The sequence below is a fragment of the Battus philenor genome, unplaced genomic scaffold, assembly GCF_028537555.1.
Source record: "Battus philenor isolate CCGP_79_NKW_IND1 unplaced genomic scaffold, ilBatPhil1.0.hap1 SCAF_2, whole genome shotgun sequence".
Classification (NCBI taxonomy): Eukaryota; Metazoa; Arthropoda; class Insecta; order Lepidoptera; family Papilionidae; genus Battus; species Battus philenor.
This window is the reverse complement of record NW_027181682.1, coordinates 5664658-5683601: the sequence shown is the minus strand read 5'-3', so window position 1 is coordinate 5683601 and position 18944 is coordinate 5664658. Positions and strand designations below refer to the sequence as shown.

Genomic DNA, 18944 nt, shown 5'->3' with positions numbered 1-18944 from the left:
TTGGTAGGTAATTTTCTGTATAACATAGCAGATTAACAAAGAAAATTTAAACACAGTTTTTAGTAGTTTAGTTTTACTTAAAATCATGTATTATAACATATTTACCAGTCTCTATGACCACTATCTTTAATTTTATTAGAACTATTACATATTTTTATAGTTCTCTTCATAACTTCATTCGCAATGGAAAATACTTCACATCCACAAGAAAGGTTTCTCATGTTAAAGTTTGTTCTATTATCGTATTTGTTATTTTTTGAAAATTTACTGATTAATGCATTCTGTCACTTGCAAGATATTCCATAGTTGATACCATTTTACAGCGATTTACTAATGTTCTTTTATCAAGTATTATTTTTAAGAATTTCATATTACCATTAAAACATTTAATTCTTGACAGTAAAATTCTTTTGTATTGTTATTTATATGATTGTACACATTCTCTCAAGTTTTCATATTTTTTTAGTAGTGATGTGTACATTACTAAAGTACAAAATATACTATAAAATCTAATAAGTTAAAAAACTTATTAGATAATTATAAATATTATTTATTGTATTATATTATTTATTATGTAACTATAAATATTTGAAACACAATTTATTAATCTATCTTACTATAATAAAATGTATTTAATAACGATAACAGTTAGAGAATTATATATTTTTGGTTGGAACCATTTTGTTAATAATAAAGGAGTTCATTCTGTGCAAATTTTTCTTATGCTGCAATGATACTACTAGATGTTTGTAATAATCGACAGAATAAGCTAGAATTCGTTTTTACCTTCTTAAAGCTGGTTGAAGTAATGATTTTGAATACATGGTTTGACAATAAATGCTATTTCCTTTTAAAATACCGCCATTGCATTTTTAAAACGGTTACTTACTAACATAAGTTGAAAAAAAATAGGGAAGTAAAGTTTTGTAGTCATACTTATAAATAGACCTATATAGGGTGCATAAAGTTAATTAATATATCTCAATGGCACAATTTTATAAAAAAAGTTACACGGATTTTTTTCAAAAAAAAAAAATATCGGTCTATTCCGATTTCCACTTATGATAAATTTCATTTTTTTTATGTGATGACCTGTACATCTTTGTAAAGAAATTATGACTACAATCATTAATGCTTAATAAAGTAGACATTTCTTACACCATATTAATACTTAAGAATTGAAATTGCCTGTTCAGATAATAAAGTGTTATCTGTTTGTTTCACATTTTCATATCGAAGCAACATGAATCACGTCGCGGCCGCATCTAGTGACGCAACAACCGTTAGCGATTCGCACGGCTCCGTTTGGTTGAAAAAGTGATTTTAAATCGTTTCTCGTTTCAGAGCACGATTTAAAAAACACCGTAATGCGAATGCAGTTTTTATACGACTTATTTTTACAGCGGCTTATAAATGTTAATAAAAAAACAATAAAATCTTACATTATTTTAGCTACAGCAATCTTAAGTTAATTATACATGAATATCAGAAATGAACGGTAAATATTGCAATAAACTTTAATAATATAAGGATTTAAGAGATAATATTGGCGATTAGTCTGAAAACGCTGGACACAGGTCGCTTCGTTTCGACGGTCCGATTGTAAATCTCGGAGCTGGTCGATTTGCTGCAGTAGACATATTACAGCTGAAATGATGATGATAACGAAGATTGGCAGTAAGTGAAACATACTTATCATAAATGATAATCATTTAATGATTTTAATCGGTGTTTTTACAATCGAGAAAATATCAGGCCTTAAAAATTTACGTTATTAAAAAGACGAGTTTTATATCTTATTAAAATTTCCGAGTTGCCGGAATAAAACTTCATGCCAGCAGTGCTGGCCTTCCGAGTGCAAAGGGTGAAATAATTTCTAAAACATTTTTGATAAAACAATGCTAACACATGACCGGCCAAATTTGTCGCAACTAATAAATCTGTTAATATATAATTTAAAATATGTTGCTAAGCGCAAAGTGAATGCCTCTGCTAATTTGAATAATGTATAATCATATTTTCGTAAAAGCACGGTATGTTTCTTATGGAAGTGAAAAATAAATTTTAAAACCCCTTTCTCAATAATAGCATAAAATGGTTATTTATGTTTAATCACATTACGAATGTTTTGTAGCGGACGAAGTACGAAACTTATTTATTCACTATTATGCACATCATAAGAAGAATGTCAGAGGAGTCTAATCATATAGAACTTAGAATCAGATTAAATTCCCTCACAATGGCATTTTTAACGCGTCCTGATATGAGAAGAACCCCCATAACAAACTTTGACGGTTTTTTTGTGATCACTTTTGCAATATTCTCTTACCGTAGTTAGAGCAATTCATTCCCAAGCTCAGTTATTACTTTAAAAATCACAAGGATTTATTAGTTTTTATTACAAACTTCTATATATTTTTTTTGAAAGTAATCGTTGTTTATTTATTATTAACATAATAAAGTGATTACTTTGATATATGTACGTTCTACCTATATATTTTTTCTATTAGACTGTTGTAATAGACCAGTAACTTTTGACGTGCTGTCTATTCTGTCTGGGAAGCAGGCAAGTTTAAAATAAATTTAGCTGTTCCATGTACATCGAGATCGAAGGTACTAATTTTTTTAAATTGTGACGTGTATCCAAGTTTTCCCACGGTTCAATTGTTATTCCGGAGTCAAAGTGAGACGTGAATAGTAAAACCGGCGCCTCGTAGCTGCGTGAGAGTGTATCATGTTCTTAGTTAGAATTTATAATAGAAAAACTGTACAACGGAATATTCATCTGTTGGTTGTTAATATTTTTACAAAGAAAAAATCATTAAAATATTCATATTGTCTACTTACTATCATTTATAGTGACCACTTGTGAACGTCTTGAGAAAAATCCCGGAAACCCAATACGTAAAAAACGTAAAATTACTTTGCATTACAGGGTAATGGCATTCTTTAACTTAAAGTTACGAGGATTGCAAACGCATTCTCATGATTCGAGAATAACCCACAAATTATTTGACAATGTTTTTGGTGGTCACTTTTACATTACTCTAAATACAGTACTAGAGCAGTTCATTCCAAATCCGTATCCTCTCAAAAAATCCTTCCCATTATTAGAATTTTTTAAGTCTTTATTTAACTAATTTTTTAAAGTAATTTGTCCTCAGTAACAAATATCGTCGATATAGAATGTTGTATATTAGTGATAAGTTGTATAGCAGTTGAGGATTTGTATGTAGCGCTTTGTTATCAGAAACTGGGTGGTGTGCAATAACCACGCGACGGTGTTCTTGGAAGACCCATACCACCCAGAGATTAATACGCACTTTATTTTTAAACAGAAGCTTGTTATAAAATGAAATAAGTTATTGTCATATTAGAAATGATTTATCGTTGCATCGATATGAATAAGATGATTAACATCAACTTATTCTTAAATGTAATATGAACTTGTTAAAATAGTGCTTTAAATTAGAACATCACGGGATATGAAATAATGAACTCATTGAAAAGCTGATGCTTGTAAACTGTATTTTAGTAATTCGTATGGTAAATTATCGAAAGCGATTTTGATAAGCATTTTGTAAATGAGACCGTTTTATAATCAGCTCGTGCGCAGAAGACTATTTTTTTCTTACCTTAAATAACAATAATGTTAAAAAATAAGATTAAGACTCCAATGACGATTTCCATCAAATTATGTATGTAATGTGCATTATGTAATGTTTCTGTAGATTAGTTGTGATAGAAAAAAGTTTGGTTTATTTATTATTGACATATTGTTTCGACTAGTACGTTATTTTCCACAGACGAATATGTCTAATATGTATTACACGAATAGAAAAAGTAACGAACTTGCTACAAGTACGCAAGCTACTTTTTTAAAAGATCATTTTCTTATTTCAAAAGTGTAATAACAAATTCTAACTGGTAAAATGTATTCAACACAAACGTACTAACTGTAGTTAGAAAAACACTGGCATTCGTGGTGTTGCTTATCTATATGGGCCGTGGTTTCCTCGTAGGGCTTGCGGTCGTACCTACAGCGTTCGTTAAACAAAATTAAATGTAATTTAAGGAAGCAGGAAAACTAAATTATGGAATTTATATCTGTAATTATAAAAAATAATATATAATAGTTCTGTTTTGTAGTCAATCTTGCATATCATTTGCTCGCTAAAAATTTTATTACAGTCTCAAACTTTTTTTTTTCCAAAATGTTATGTAAATTCTTAGTGCAATTCCAATAATAATCTGAACTCGTAGTAAGAGCGATTACGTCGTAAATGCATATGTTTGTTGATAATAAACATCTTGGCGGTTTTGTTTCAAGAATATTTGCATACGTTTATTTATTTCTAGTACTCGGCTCGCGTTTGACTCATGCAACCAATAAATTTAATAACACAACCGACAGCACAATGGGCTATGTCAATCATGGAGAGGTTTTTGAATGAATTTTTGTTTATTTTAAAACAAAATAAATAAGACTTAAATGAGTCGAGCCAATCGTCTAGTCGATTGTGCCTATTTGAAAGGGGCCCATTAAATCAACGCAGCGAAGTCTACTCCCGCTTCAGCGTGAAATTGTTGCAATAAAAAGTTTATTGAATATTCCCGTCAGTCATCGTGTTGATTCAGGCAAATGTCTGCCGGCCACGCCGCACAAGGTCATCGACCCGGACTTATTACAATTTAAATTTGTAGGACCTTTTACGTTAATGTGGAACGACGGATTTGCATAGAGTATACACTCGCATCAAAACAATCCATTTAGTTATTGTAGCCATGCGTTACGTGCGTCGCCGCTGGAATTCGAATTTACAAAAACGACAACGTCAACTCGCAATGTAACCAACCCTCCGACTTGGATAATATCCAAGACGTTTGTAGTAACGCTGTCTTGTTTGTCGTTCATCGTAAACACCTGCCCCTGCCAGACATTCCGGTCTTCATATAAGTTTTTGTCAATCTTGATCGGGTGTTATAAGTATTATTTAATCCTTTACGTTTCCTTCATAGACACTAATTCTACTCTTCATAGTTGTTCAAAACATTTTTTACATGTAGTCATAATTTAAGCCTAAAAAGACATTATTTATCGATTATTCTTTATTTAATTTTACCCGTAATTTTTAAATTGCTGTCATAATGTATAAAAGTACCTGAGGAAAGGAACCAACGTAGTCCAGCGGATTGGCAAGTTGAAGCGACAGTGGGCAAGCTCCCGGCAGAGGCTTTGGTGTTTTGGAGTGGAGACCACAAACCAGCAAGCACAGAGTAAGACGTCCACACCCACAAGATTGACAGATCTTGTTAAAACCGCCGGAAGATTCTGGACGCAGAGCTCTTCTTCCGATCCTATTGAAAATTTGTAAGTCCAGCTGTTGACCTTCGACTGAAATGAAGGTGATGATGAATCTATAAAAACAGATAATATGTAATGCACATTAACAATATTCCTAAAAGAGTGCAGGTGTTTTTTTTTCACCGGCAAGTTATTACATACATGAGAAGTCGATGCACTACGCCGTTTATTATATTTTTGACCAAGTACAAGGCTTATACACTCTGCATGTTTGGACGTGGGACGACGTATACAATATCATTTCAATTTGGAAGTGGCCATGTAAAGCGCATCCACTTATACCGTCTACTGTAAAATAGACATCACCAGAATAAAGTCTGTCCAAAGATAAATAAAAATAATGACCAAATGAAGTTAGGACAAAAATAGTTGCAGATAGCGATAATTTTCACACAGTACAGTCAAACATAAACATCATTATTTACTACCAATTAGTATTGTCCGAATGATACTTACGCAATAATGTTTATTAGATACTAACGTTAACTTGCCTTAAAGAACTGATGTAGTTATGTTACTGTACCAACATCATTCTTGGCTCTATGTGTCATGAGTGTGCTACATGGGTTTACGAGCACCCCACTTCCCCTGTTTGCTGATTATATTCAACAAGGCCACGATCTATTATAAAGTATCAGTGGATAAATATAGCAGCAAGGGTCCGTCCCCATAGACAGTATTAACAGCCGGACCTGTTTATTTATGTTTGTATGTCATACGTATTCTTAATTCAACAGAGTTGGACTAGGCTTCGTTGTATGTAACAATTTTATAGAAGTTCCATATAAAACAGCAGTAAATCGATGGTAATTGGTTATTGATTTCTTAATTAATTACAAGGAAAATATTAGTAACTTCAAATGTAATTGTGTAATTTTTTTGAGTGAATATTGGTCAGCCTTTTTAACATCTTCTCGTCTAAAATACCGTAATGTTTGAAGAGCGAAGGTCCTTGACCAATTTGTGAAGCCGATGATGCCTGATCTATCGATCTGTGACGTGGTAGTTTGCGATGGGTCCTACTCAAGGTCACCCATAGAGAAATGGAGAGGGTTATGTTCGGAGTTTCGCAGCAAAATCGAATCAAAAGGGAGGAGATTCGTAAAAGAACCAAAGTCACCGACGTTGCTCGTTAGTTGAAACTGGCAGCCGTTGGGGCCAAAGGTTCTCGAGTGGGGCGACCATGATTTGGTAGAGACAGCGTGGGTAGGCTTCCCACTAGGTGCACCGATGACAGTCAAGGTTGCGGGATGTCGCCTGGATACGGGCAGCGCATGACCGGATATTGTGGCGATCTTTGCAAGTCTATAATACCATATAGTGAGCATCTTATGTATTATTACATTATGTTACAACGTTAATGAAGTAGTTAATAAAAATTATTTATCCTTCTCGTTAGTTGCCTAAAGGATATTCACTTTTGCTGTAACAAAAGATTATAGAGCGGCGGCTGTACGACATCTAAAGCTTATCTTTTTTTTGACCTGGCTTGCACTTCTGCCTAAGTGGCATTTTTAGATTCCGCGGGTTCGAGGGGACAGAACGGCGGAGAGCGCTCAGCCTAAAACTTCTTATTAGATAGCGAAGCTCGGACGCTCCCTGGGGGTTCTTGGCTTGGACCGCTAAATACTACAATTTAACCGGATTGAGAGGCCGCCGCTCTTTTTGAACGCTCCCTCGTACGTTACATAGTGATGACACTATCTTATAAAATAAATAAAATAATAAATAGAAGTGGCTCAGGTTAAATGAGGTATTTTGACACACGTTATGAAACCGCGAAGATCGGTCGATAAATAAACACGCGTGAAAGAATGCGATCCAATGTTTCGAAAGTCACGTATCGTCATTTACTCCGTTTTTCCGATATTGCTGTCCCGAGAAGGTATTTTATTAGACGTTCAATATACGATATAAAATAATTTCTCTTATTCGTGTTGATTTCGTTTAAAAAATTTACTATTTTACATTACTCTTAACTAAAAATAACAAATTTATATCTTATATACATGGTGGTTTATTGTTGTCTGTAAAAGGGTGATTGTTTTTTTGTCAAAAAATATATGGTACACCCTATATGATCAACAGTTTCATAAATAATAATTAACTTAATGTCAGTGTAAATCACCCTATACAGGTTAATTGAAAATTAAAGCTTTTTGCAGCTACATATTACCCCTTTCATACTATTGCCTATCATCCTGTGTATATCTTATATTTTAGTTAAATAACTGAATGTAATCTATAAATATATAACTTAGGAAATATTATTCATTACATCTACCAATAACGATAACTGAAGTTATTGCTCAAGAAGTTGCCATCGGGGCGTGACTCAGTATTTGACAAGCTTTAAATATTCATTTGCGGCAGTCGAGGTCGGCCCATCAATATTAATTGCTTCGGCAATAGATACTCGCTGGCCAACAGGAATGAGCCATTGTTCAAAACATTATGATTTTTGTTAATTTTGATTTAGTCTCTTGCATTTTTATAGATTTTATGACGTCCTGAGGGACTAATTAGTTTTTGTTTTACTTTGCACGTCACAAATTTATATATGTATTATCAATTTATATATGGATACCCGTCCAAATAAATTCTGTAAGTCTAAAAACTAACTTAATTTAAGACTAAATATGTAAGAAATACTATTAATTTTTGTGTATCTTTACCTTTTATTATTGATTTATTAACTATCATTACGTTACTAAATCAAAGTTACCAATCGTGTGATGATGAAATATTCAAATGACGCATATCGTGTCGTCAGATCTGTTTGATATCCGTAGTATAACTTAACGTCCCACGTACGAAACATGTTGGCTTTAAAACAACAGATTAACACTGTTTTCATCGGTGTAATGTTTAATATTATTACACAAATATACTTTTTAGGCCTGTAACTCATGATTTCTTTTCATGTTTATTGATGCACAACAAAGAGTAAATAAATAAATAAGAATTCGTTACATTACCTAACTACAAGAATTACTCACTATATTAATTTATCTTTGAAACGCTGGCAAAGTTTATTTTAATAAAAAAATGTAGCGTCTTCAAAATATATTGAATAAATTTTACTACACACTTTAGATTATAGCCATTTACATTTATAAAGTCAACATAGTACGTTACGTGTATGTTTAAATACTATGTATATTTATTCATGTGTGTACATTTTAGCAGTATCTCTAAATTAGGCTTTCATTGTAAAACACTGACGGTTCCGTAATTTAATGTAAATTTATGAGACAAATAATTACCACGAAGTAAAAGTTATAATTTTCGTTACCTCCTATTAAATTGCAAATAAATTTATTTCAATTCTAAAATTTTTCATCGCTGTCGTTAATTGCTATTCCGCTATGTTCATAAAATAAAAGTAATTTATTACGGAAATAAAAAAGCTCTTTTTGAATATCTTTTATATAATAATACAGCAGCATAGGTCTTGCAGGATGTTGGTAAATGTATTGTATTTGAATTCAAAAGTATATATAGAGTAACGTGGTAAGGTTTTGTAAAAGAAACAATTGTTATATTTAGCGTGTAACAAAATCGATGTAAAATTTTGTCTCCATTCGTTATGCTATACAAATCGATACCCCGTATATATATATATATATAGTTTAGAGTTATTTTCGGCGCACCAGTACTCTTTTGATGGGTAATCGATTTCGGGCTGTAACGTTCAAAGAATTATTTGGTTCGCGTGTACATACTTACCCTGTGTTTATAGGCACACGTATAGCAAACGATCGATGTTTTTCACATGTAGTTATTATTATATTATTATTAAATGCGTGATGATTTGTTTTTTTTTTATGTTGTAATGCAAATGTATCAATTAATAATATGTTTCAGTGCCACTTCATTACGGCTTCATTTGAGTTTATTGGATTGTTTGGCCTTTAACACACACTTTCAGTAAAATATTATACTTAAAACACTACCATCGTTTTAGTTCATCAGTAAATATTTGTTAATAATACAGACGACTGTGTTGATGTTGTCTGCGTGCTTAACAGGCGAAAAAAATAATTCAATTACTTAATTGATTAGATTAACTAGTCTATAACGTAATTTAAGCCATACAAGTATAGATAAAGAATATTATAATCATTTCGTTAAGTAAATTCAATTACGTACTATAATTTCTAAGACATAAACGGATTAAGAGATTCCTTTTATGATTTGTTTATTGTTACGTGCTGAAACGTATTTAAAGTAAGATGTGTAAATGGTTTGAAAATTAAGTTGTTTTTCTATGGCATAAAGTGGCGTGACCGCTAATACCACCTTAAGGTGATAATGACAAAATAGCGCGTTGACTTTTAAAAGTGTAGTCAGTAAAGTCACAAATCTCAAATCTTTTTCACTACATTGTATTAGCTGAGGTAACTTGATTAATCTCTTTTCGTAGCCGTTTATGTTTTTATTTCTGTTCTGCAACTCAACTTGCAGTATGCATTAATATTATCACAGTTAAATAATAATATGAATAGCTAAAAGTTAAAGAAAATAGATAATGATGAATGATGCACATGCAAAGCTTGGGCATGATTCAAAGTTAGTGTTAGGTTAGAAATAATTAATGAAAATATAAAACGATTGCTTTCGGTGGAATTGCCATGTCTTTTATAACACTTTTAGAACTTTTCCAAGTTTTAGATTCGCGTTAAAATGCACGTAGAATTGCAGTAATAAAAACTGTCAATAACATCAATCATCTAGTTTGCCTTAATTAGATCTGATTAGATCCCCATAAAGATCGGAGAGGCCGCAGTTCAAGAATGGGAAAGGTTATTTATAACCAGTAATAATAATAATTTATTTTGTTGCCCAAAAGTTTTTACGTAAACAACTTTTTTTAAAATAAGTTTTATATCGGAACTTATAACAATAACTTAAAATTTCCTTAAATAACAAACTTTTTGTATATATTATGATCTTTTGCAATGTCTTAAATTAGGTTTGTAGGTTTTATTTTAATCGTCGACTTTCTTAGTGACACGCACCGTTTTGTATTTACAAAACGACCGTAAACTCTTGCTAATTGCGCGGTCAAACTGACCTTGACGCAAATTCCCTGTGTGTTTAAACCGAGCTGTCTGACTTGAGCAACATTTAACGCAACTCTTACGTAAAACCTAGCACATTTAAGATAGAAACATGTTTCGCTTATACGTCATGCGGTAACGTAATAGTGTGGAGTGTTTACTTGCCTCTATCCTGGATGGACCTTGTTATCGCTTAACCGTGACATAAAGCGAATGACGTTCAATTACCTGAAGATATGAAAATATAAACTAACTTGTTTAACAGAGAAACTAAAACTTTTTGTGCTTAACAACCGCCCATTTCGATGACGACAGCTTTTTTGAACTGACTCTGATTTAACCTTTTGTCCGGAAGATATATTCCTACTACACGGTTTCTAGCTGTAGATTAATGTTTTTAAGTACTTTTTTTTCAAAATGTTATAAACTGTGCGAAGGGACAGTGGTGGCGTTGGGATCACTGACCGTGAGGATTTCGCAGTTACGATGTTACAGTGGTCGAGTGAGCATCGCGCGATCGCTGCTGAAGCTTTTTTAATAATATTTCTTACCTAACTCCTCGGCGACAATCTCGATCACACGTCGGTATTCGACGAATAAGTGATGGAATAAGCTTAAATTTGTTCCTGGTAGCAGAGATTCCGCACAACTGCTTCAGTTATGAACACCCCACGGCCACGGCCCAGTCGATCTTATCGCCATCGAGGACTCCTTAAAACATCGAACTGTTGAAAGTAATTAACGTAAAAATCCTCGACTTTCAATACGGAAAAGAGCAGTCCCGCTGGGACATTAAGAGCGATTACACAAGAAATTTCAAAAAAGGTCCTGAAGTCCGATCCTTTTGAAAGACAGATTTTTTGATCAAAAATTGATCAAAATTTTTTGTCAAACGATGTTGAAGCGTTTGACAAAATTTCGCACAGCTAATCCCATTTTTGGAAATGACGCATCTGCTGCAGGTGCAGCTAGAAAGAGGTTAGATCCCTGTCTCCTGTTGACAGTCAAGTTGAAGTACTACAACCAATCCTGTTCCGAAACTAGCATTCATTGCGAAATTAAACCTGTCGTTTCCTGGGTAATTGTTTGGTTTGCTTTATTCGATGACGAATGAGATAATCGGGCCAATTTTTTTTTCGAAAATATTCGTAATGTCCCAGACGGTAGTGCGAATTATTGACGCACGATTAAAGATTTCTTTTTGCCAAACCTGAGAGCTCATCCAACGAAGGATGTTGCAAATGCACACACGGCCAGAGCTTCGATGAATTTGCATTGGGAGACTTTACCACAAATACAGATCAGTCGCTTTAGGAATATCCCGTGATAACTAAAGTAAGACTTTACTTTAATGAAGTTTTTTTTTTAACAAAAGGCTACCTCAGGGAGATAGCTTGCAATAATAATCCCAGAACTCCTATGAATTTAAAACAAAACATGCTTTAAGAAATCAGTTTAATTGAACCAGGTTTAGCAACGCGAAGCGCAGAGCACAAGGCTCTGTTTTGATCGATGTGTGACACCCCACAGAAGACATTTGAACGACACACTCTTTAAAAATAAATTGCGCATTTCTATGCTGTCGTCGGATGCTTTTATTAAAATTGTGTGTCAAATACCGCTTGTTAGTTAAATACGAAAACATAAACTTGCCACCACACACTGTATATTTCGGAATGTAACGCATTCACGAAAGAATGTCAAAAATTCTACTGTTCTGTACGGACGCAGATGAACGTTTTTATTACAATTTATAGCTCATTTTTGAATATAAATCACGCGCTTAACAATAATTTAATATTGTAAAAAGCGATGGATATTTTCCTGTTCGGTAGACCCCTTAATAATGTATTAAATATTTAGGATTATTCTCAGAAACATTAAGTTAAAGGTATCATTAACATAAAGGTATTAAACTTTTTCCAAGCATGATATTCATATTATGGTTCTGTTAACGTCTAACACTCGTAAACCTGTTAGCATTTTTTGTGCCGCATTTACGAGTGTCACGCGTACTCAAATCTTCTAATTGGACCTTTAACTGTTCGCACCCCGCTTGCACACGATTCAGCTTGCGTTCGCTTTAATCGACAATTCAGTATTGCGTGACTGGCGCGATAGCCGCTGGCGCTTTCCAAATGTAAGTCTATTCCACAACACGCGGCATTGCTTTTGCAATAGTTTCACTAAAATACCATTTATCAATCCATATTCGTTGTCCTTTTATATTCATATATATAGTGTTATCGATATAAAATATTTTTATGGTGAGATGGATTTTATAGTGATTATACAAATGTAACCGATTTGGGCCAGCGGGTCGGCAAGTTGAAGTAGCAGTGAGTTGGCCACATAGCGCGCAGAACAGATGGCCGTTCTGGCGTGGAGACGACGGACCTGCAAGCGTAGTGCGGTACTTTCACCCACAAAATGGAGAGACGACTCTGTTAGGGTTGTCGGAAGACTCTAGTTATAAGCCTTGCAGTCCTCTTAGGTCCTTTTGAAAATTGAGGAAGGAGGCCTATGTCGAGTTGTCAGCGTTTGAGTCAATTTCATATTCGTAACATAATTAATTATCTTTAATTTCGCGTGTCGATTAACATGAGTTATCATTAACGCCTATTTCAATCTGATTTAGCTTTGTTGGTGGGCTTAAAGTTGTTCTTGATTTGTAAATATGTGACAAATTTTAAACCCATCTGTCCTATTTACTAATTTTAATCTGAAAATCGGTCGCCGCGAAGACAGCTTTCTTGTTTATGAAGTATGTGATAATTTTTTATTTTGTTAGTTTATATCTATATTTTAATATATTTCTATGAAAATTATTTATTACTGAACGTCTCTAAAAATGAAACAAGTATGCTGTAAATATGACGTACGGTCACAATTTTTTTTTCTGAAAATATGTAATAGTTCGTTACAATCTTATGCATTTACTTTAATTGATTTAATTTATTACTGAAAAGACATTATACAGAGTACTGGTGGAATAGCTGTTTTGGCCTAATTACAATATTATTTGAATATTAGCATTAATGATAATATTTTAATTGCGCAATTCGCTGTTATAGGTAATGTTATTAACAATTGCATGCATAGCATGATTATCTATTATTTAGACGTCCCGGAGGAGCATTTTACAAACAATAATAAAAATAGACCGAAATCTGTGCAATGTCTTCGATATAATATATATAATGTTCTCTTCGATATTTCGTTTTTATTCTGTAATAATTTTTTGATTACCTATTTTTTGGTACTGTATATTATTTTTCTCTGTGTTGTATATCTTTGATCTAAAATTAAAGATTTAACCACTTCTTTGGGTAGTTCTTATACCTGGAACAATACGACAGCTCACATGTCCCATCCGTTGTCAAATTTAACGTGATTCTTTTCGGCAACTTTTCCCATCCTCACGAGCTGTATATTATTAATTACATCATATCTTTTGTGTCAAAATACACCTTCGTTAATAAGGTTACTTAAACATAAAAAAAAATCAATTGAACTAACACGCTGGTACATACATATTTTTGCTGTATCATGACTCCCCGCACTGTTTTCCCTATGCGTCGGTCAGTGTAATCGCGCGACCGTAAAACCCTTTGTATTGTTGAGTGAATGTTCGGACAGGTTTATGTAAATGTTTGTTTTGATATTTTTTTATATTAATTATGTCAAACGCCCATGATGACGTGCTCAGCACAATATCAGTGACGTGCTCAATAATTAAAGTTATTAAGATTTTTAAGATAAGATGAGATTAGTTTTTAAGATGATAATTGGAGCCAATAGTGAAATTAGAAAAGTCAAAAGTCGGAAAAGAAGTCAGTTCTCGGATCCAATTGACATGGGCAGCGTTCGTGGAATTATGATACATCTCGTTCAATATCCCTCAATACTTTGAGAAGAAAGCTTACGACCGTGTGTTACTAATGATGACTTAGAACATTGAAAAGTGATGTCACTCTGTGCAGCGTAGGATATCCAAACATGAGGTGGATAGACGACCTTATTTAGGTCGCTGGGACGCGGGGTGTAGGCCGCTGGTAGGAGAGACCTTTATCCAGATTTGGCCGTCCTATGGCTAAAGTTATGATGTGATTGTGATGACTTAGGGTAGCGTATTTAACTCTGATTTGGCTTCAGGGCACTGTAGATAACTTTTCCCTTACAGCATATCTATAATATTATTGGATGGGGATGAATAATAAACGATACGATATAAATAAGGGAAAAGTTAATTATACACGAAAGCGTTGAGAAAAAGATTTCGAACTGCATTGTCACTTGCGACGATAAATTTATTCTTTTTGACAATCGTTAGCGATCATTCTGCTTATTAGAACTTGGTGATGAATCTAGGCAGTGACCCAAGCAAAAAACCCCGGAATAGTGATGGTCACTGTTTGAGGGTGGAGTGCTAGTTTTCATCATAAGTTTTTATTCAAATTATTAATAAATAATATTTTATTTATTGAATTTATGGATGATGCAATACGACGATAAATGTATCAAACCTAAGAAGAACAGGCAAAAGAAACTTGCACAATCACTGTCTTTTAACGAAAATTACTAATATAATAAATACTGAAATTGTCACTAGTAGTCGAATACTTTTTACTTTTATGAAGTCATTTATAGTGTAATAACCCTTAACACAAACGATTTTTCATCTGTGATCCTATTGTAAAAGTGTATTGCCCTATTAAGTCGAGACTTATGTATATCAAACAGCACGAACGTTATTGCAGATATGTACTGGCAGGAAACGAACATAATAATAGTGAAACTCGTAAATCTCCGACCAGCTTCGATAAATAGCTCGTCCCTGCTGCTTCATGCACGATACCGCCCGACCTCATACGGCACAACAGACGGTCTTTAAGCTACACCAGTTCTGCGTCATCCACCGTTCTAACCAGGCCTTGCATTTAAAGTTTTTAATTTTTTCCAAAATTTAGATAACTTGCCAGGAAGAAAGTTCAATAAGTATTCGAAAGGCATAAAATACTATTAGAGTTTGTAGCTTTACTTACTTTTTAACTTACGCCGCCAGAGATGTGTCGTTAGCATGATTGCATACTATAACAAAAATATGTAATAAAATAAGAATGTGATTTTAGCTTTCTGTGTGTGGATATTTGTAAATAACGTAAAACTAGCATAGCGACGTAGAGAGTGTACAGGCGGCGGCCCCGTGCCACCTATTTGCTTTGCCTCCGCCTCGTCGCGCTCCACTTGGAAATAGCTCTTTTCGGACCATCGCCGTCGCTGCATTCATTTGAACAAACCGTCTTCATTGAATAATCGAGTGCTCTCAGCAAGGTCGCTATTGAAATGTGAACATTTTATTGCAATACGGGCGAACATAGTGTTTACTTTCATCGAAATCGGGTTGATCTAGTAATGGTGCCGATCTAAATGTTTTATCGCTTTTAAGTTTCGTCTTCTACTTACAATATTAAAGTACTTTAAGTTGCTAAAGCTATATAATTTAAAATTAGTACTTCAAAGACAGTAGTACAGACAGGCAGTATTTCGCTACTGCGTAGAGTACGTCCAATCATAACAGGTACTTAGGTTTTGCATGCTTTCCCGAATACTAAGTGGTCGGTAAATATGTAAATGACTCCCACAAATCATTTGGCGTAATAAACAATATCCATTTCGTGATAAATCTCGGCAATATTAAAAGTTCCCCCACAACCGCAACGAACTACTGTGAAGAATATTTCTTCATATAATTTTCTAATTTAATATGGGCGCCAACTATAAAATAACGAATAATTCATAATGAACCTCAGTGCAGATGTTTGGAAAGTTTAATAATACCGTGGACCATCTTACACGTATCAACATTTCATATAACAGTGTACGATTTACGATTATTTAATACAGTTGGTATTAACTAACTTTAGGCATGTTTTTGTAATAAGCGTAACTTATTTGCGTCCTTTCCCTAATGCTGTGGGTCGTGACCGTGACTTCAATCATGCTGGTTATCTTAAATTTTAAGATGTTACTCTATCTGTTCCGGTTCTTCATGACGTGTACGGCCTCAGAAACCTTAATATTGACAGTGGTGCGAAATTGGTCAATCCAACTCGTAGGATTACGCTTCCTTGGTCTCTTACTGTCGACTTTGCCGGTAACAATGACCTTTTTGAGGTAAAAGGAATAAATACACTTAAATTATTTCTATTTTTAAACACAAACGATTTTCGGTATTTAAGTTATGTAAAACTATCATATGAAACGTTTAATCTCTACTGTTCTTGTGTTGGAAGACATTGCATATTATAAATACACGGTACTTAGTAATAGTAGTGTCACTTTCATTAGTAACCAACTAATTGTTGTTACCTTCTTTACTGTTATCTTTTTGATTATGATAATTACGCTAGCTGAAATTTATTTTTGTTAAATATTATTAAATGTCTTTAAAGAATACTAAACAATAATATAAACGCGACGATATAGGGATGGTGTAATAATAATAGCATATAATATTTTATAATCGAATCCTTTTTTGAACTGTTTTTTTACCATTGTAGTGTTTGTACCATTTACCATTTGTAGGTATACAAATAATATTTTAAAATTATATTTTAAAGTTTAAAGAAAAAATACTATCTGAAACTGAAGTCAAGTACAAAAAAAAAGTGTAATTAAAGGATAATTAATAATTTACCTAGATCGGCATTAAAATGAAAATTTATTAATTTTTTGACGACCTAAAATTATCAATCAATCAAATGTTCAGACATAATATTATTTTAACAATAGTATTATATTCTGAACTATTTTTTAAAGTCAGCTCTAGTCTTTTGAGTTTCTTTATATTTGGGGTTAGAAATTAAAAATAGCAGCAAGGTGAAACTTATCTCTAATTCAATGTAATATTTATCTGGTATTGTAGCATTGGCACACGGGTGGACCGCTGGTCGGATATTGCGCTCTTATAACGTCCTCGCGTTCGCTTAATGCGTTTCCGATGTGACGCAAATAGGATGTTAGAAACATTCGCAGCTCGCTCTCTATCTGATCGCTTGCGAAAAATGTTGACACATTCTCTATAAAATTTACTCTACGAATAAATTTATTTCGGCCCTCCGACATCCGTTAGAGCTGGCGTGGGTAGGTTATAGTCCCCAATAAGAGGTCCGAGGATACAGTCAACGCCGCGAGAAGTCGGGCACCGCAAGTCTGGTCATCGTGAAGAACTTTGCAGTGGGCATCTATCGGTTGACATAATAGTCTTATTAACTGAAGTTGTATTTAAAAAGTAATGTTTGTCCGTAAATAGGTCATTCTCCTGGAACAGCTACGCAATGACGGAACACGAACAATTTCGAAACACTGCGTTGCACCAAATTGCTATTAACTGGATTGCGTTTTGTTTAATTTCGCTTGTCATATACACGCATAGTCGTGTTAGTTTCTCTCATTTGTTTGCGTGTATTGTTCGACGAGGAATTTATTGTGAATTATGGCATGTTTTAACTCAAACCTTTGTTCTCCATACGTATTGTTGTTGGCTTTATTTTTTTAAACGAACAATAAGAGGAAGATTATCAAATGTTTTCCTATTTTGAAATATGTATCAGCCTGGTATTTAATTATGGTACGAATCCGGCTCCTTATCGGAAATGTGATGCATCTATAAGTAATTCTGTTTGTTCCGATAAATCCAATAACCATTCATTACCATTCAATAGACGTGTTGGATGTTTTCCTGCGCCTATAGATTTCAGAGCATCAATTTCAGTTATGTTTAAGCATTGTCGGTAGTCGTTTGGAAGACTGTTCTTCCCGCTTTTGTGTAAAGAATAAAAATACAGTTAACATAGTTATAAAACAATAACATTTATTGGTTATATTTTCAAACTTAAGTGGATTTTACGTATCAAATAAGTTAAAGTGAAAGTGAACATAATTTATTTGTAACAATCAACAGTGCCTTTCAATAATTACACACACACTTTAGCACAGTCACTGTAATTCATCCAAGCTTCTGGTTAATCCATTTGCATCGAAAACCTATACATACGTCCAATTTTTCCTGGCCACTATCACCGGAGCAATTGGCAAATTTTTTAATAGTCACACACTGCAAGCACTGATAATGATAACTGTTCCAATGTTAGGATGTTAAGATGATTTGCTATTTTGCTTCTCTTTTTTGGGTACTAAATTTTTTCTTAACCGAAAAGAAAGGAAAAAGGAGAAACCTATTTACCAGTGTGAAAATTGTAAACTGATTATATGCATTCTAAATTTCAAATATTGCCACACTACACATAATTACTAATATAAATAATAATAATGTTGAAAGCTAGTTTTTTACCATTTTACACTTAAATAATAAAAAAATATAGGTCGGTCGATCGGTGATGTAGGCTCTTTTTTATATTTCTTTATGATGCAAGTGGGTTAATGTTTAATGGCGGTAGTTTACAAAATTTTAAATCGATTCGTTCAAATAGTCCAGTGGGCCCTGTCAAAAA

The 18944-nt window shown here is 33.5% G+C and overlaps 1 protein-coding gene across 1 annotated transcript in view; it reads left to right on the top strand.

Moving 5' to 3' along the window:
* GckIII (Germinal centre kinase III) overlaps window positions 1–18944 on the top strand; it is an 89804-nt gene that overhangs the window by 1033 nt on the left and 69827 nt on the right. The window lies entirely within an intron of this gene.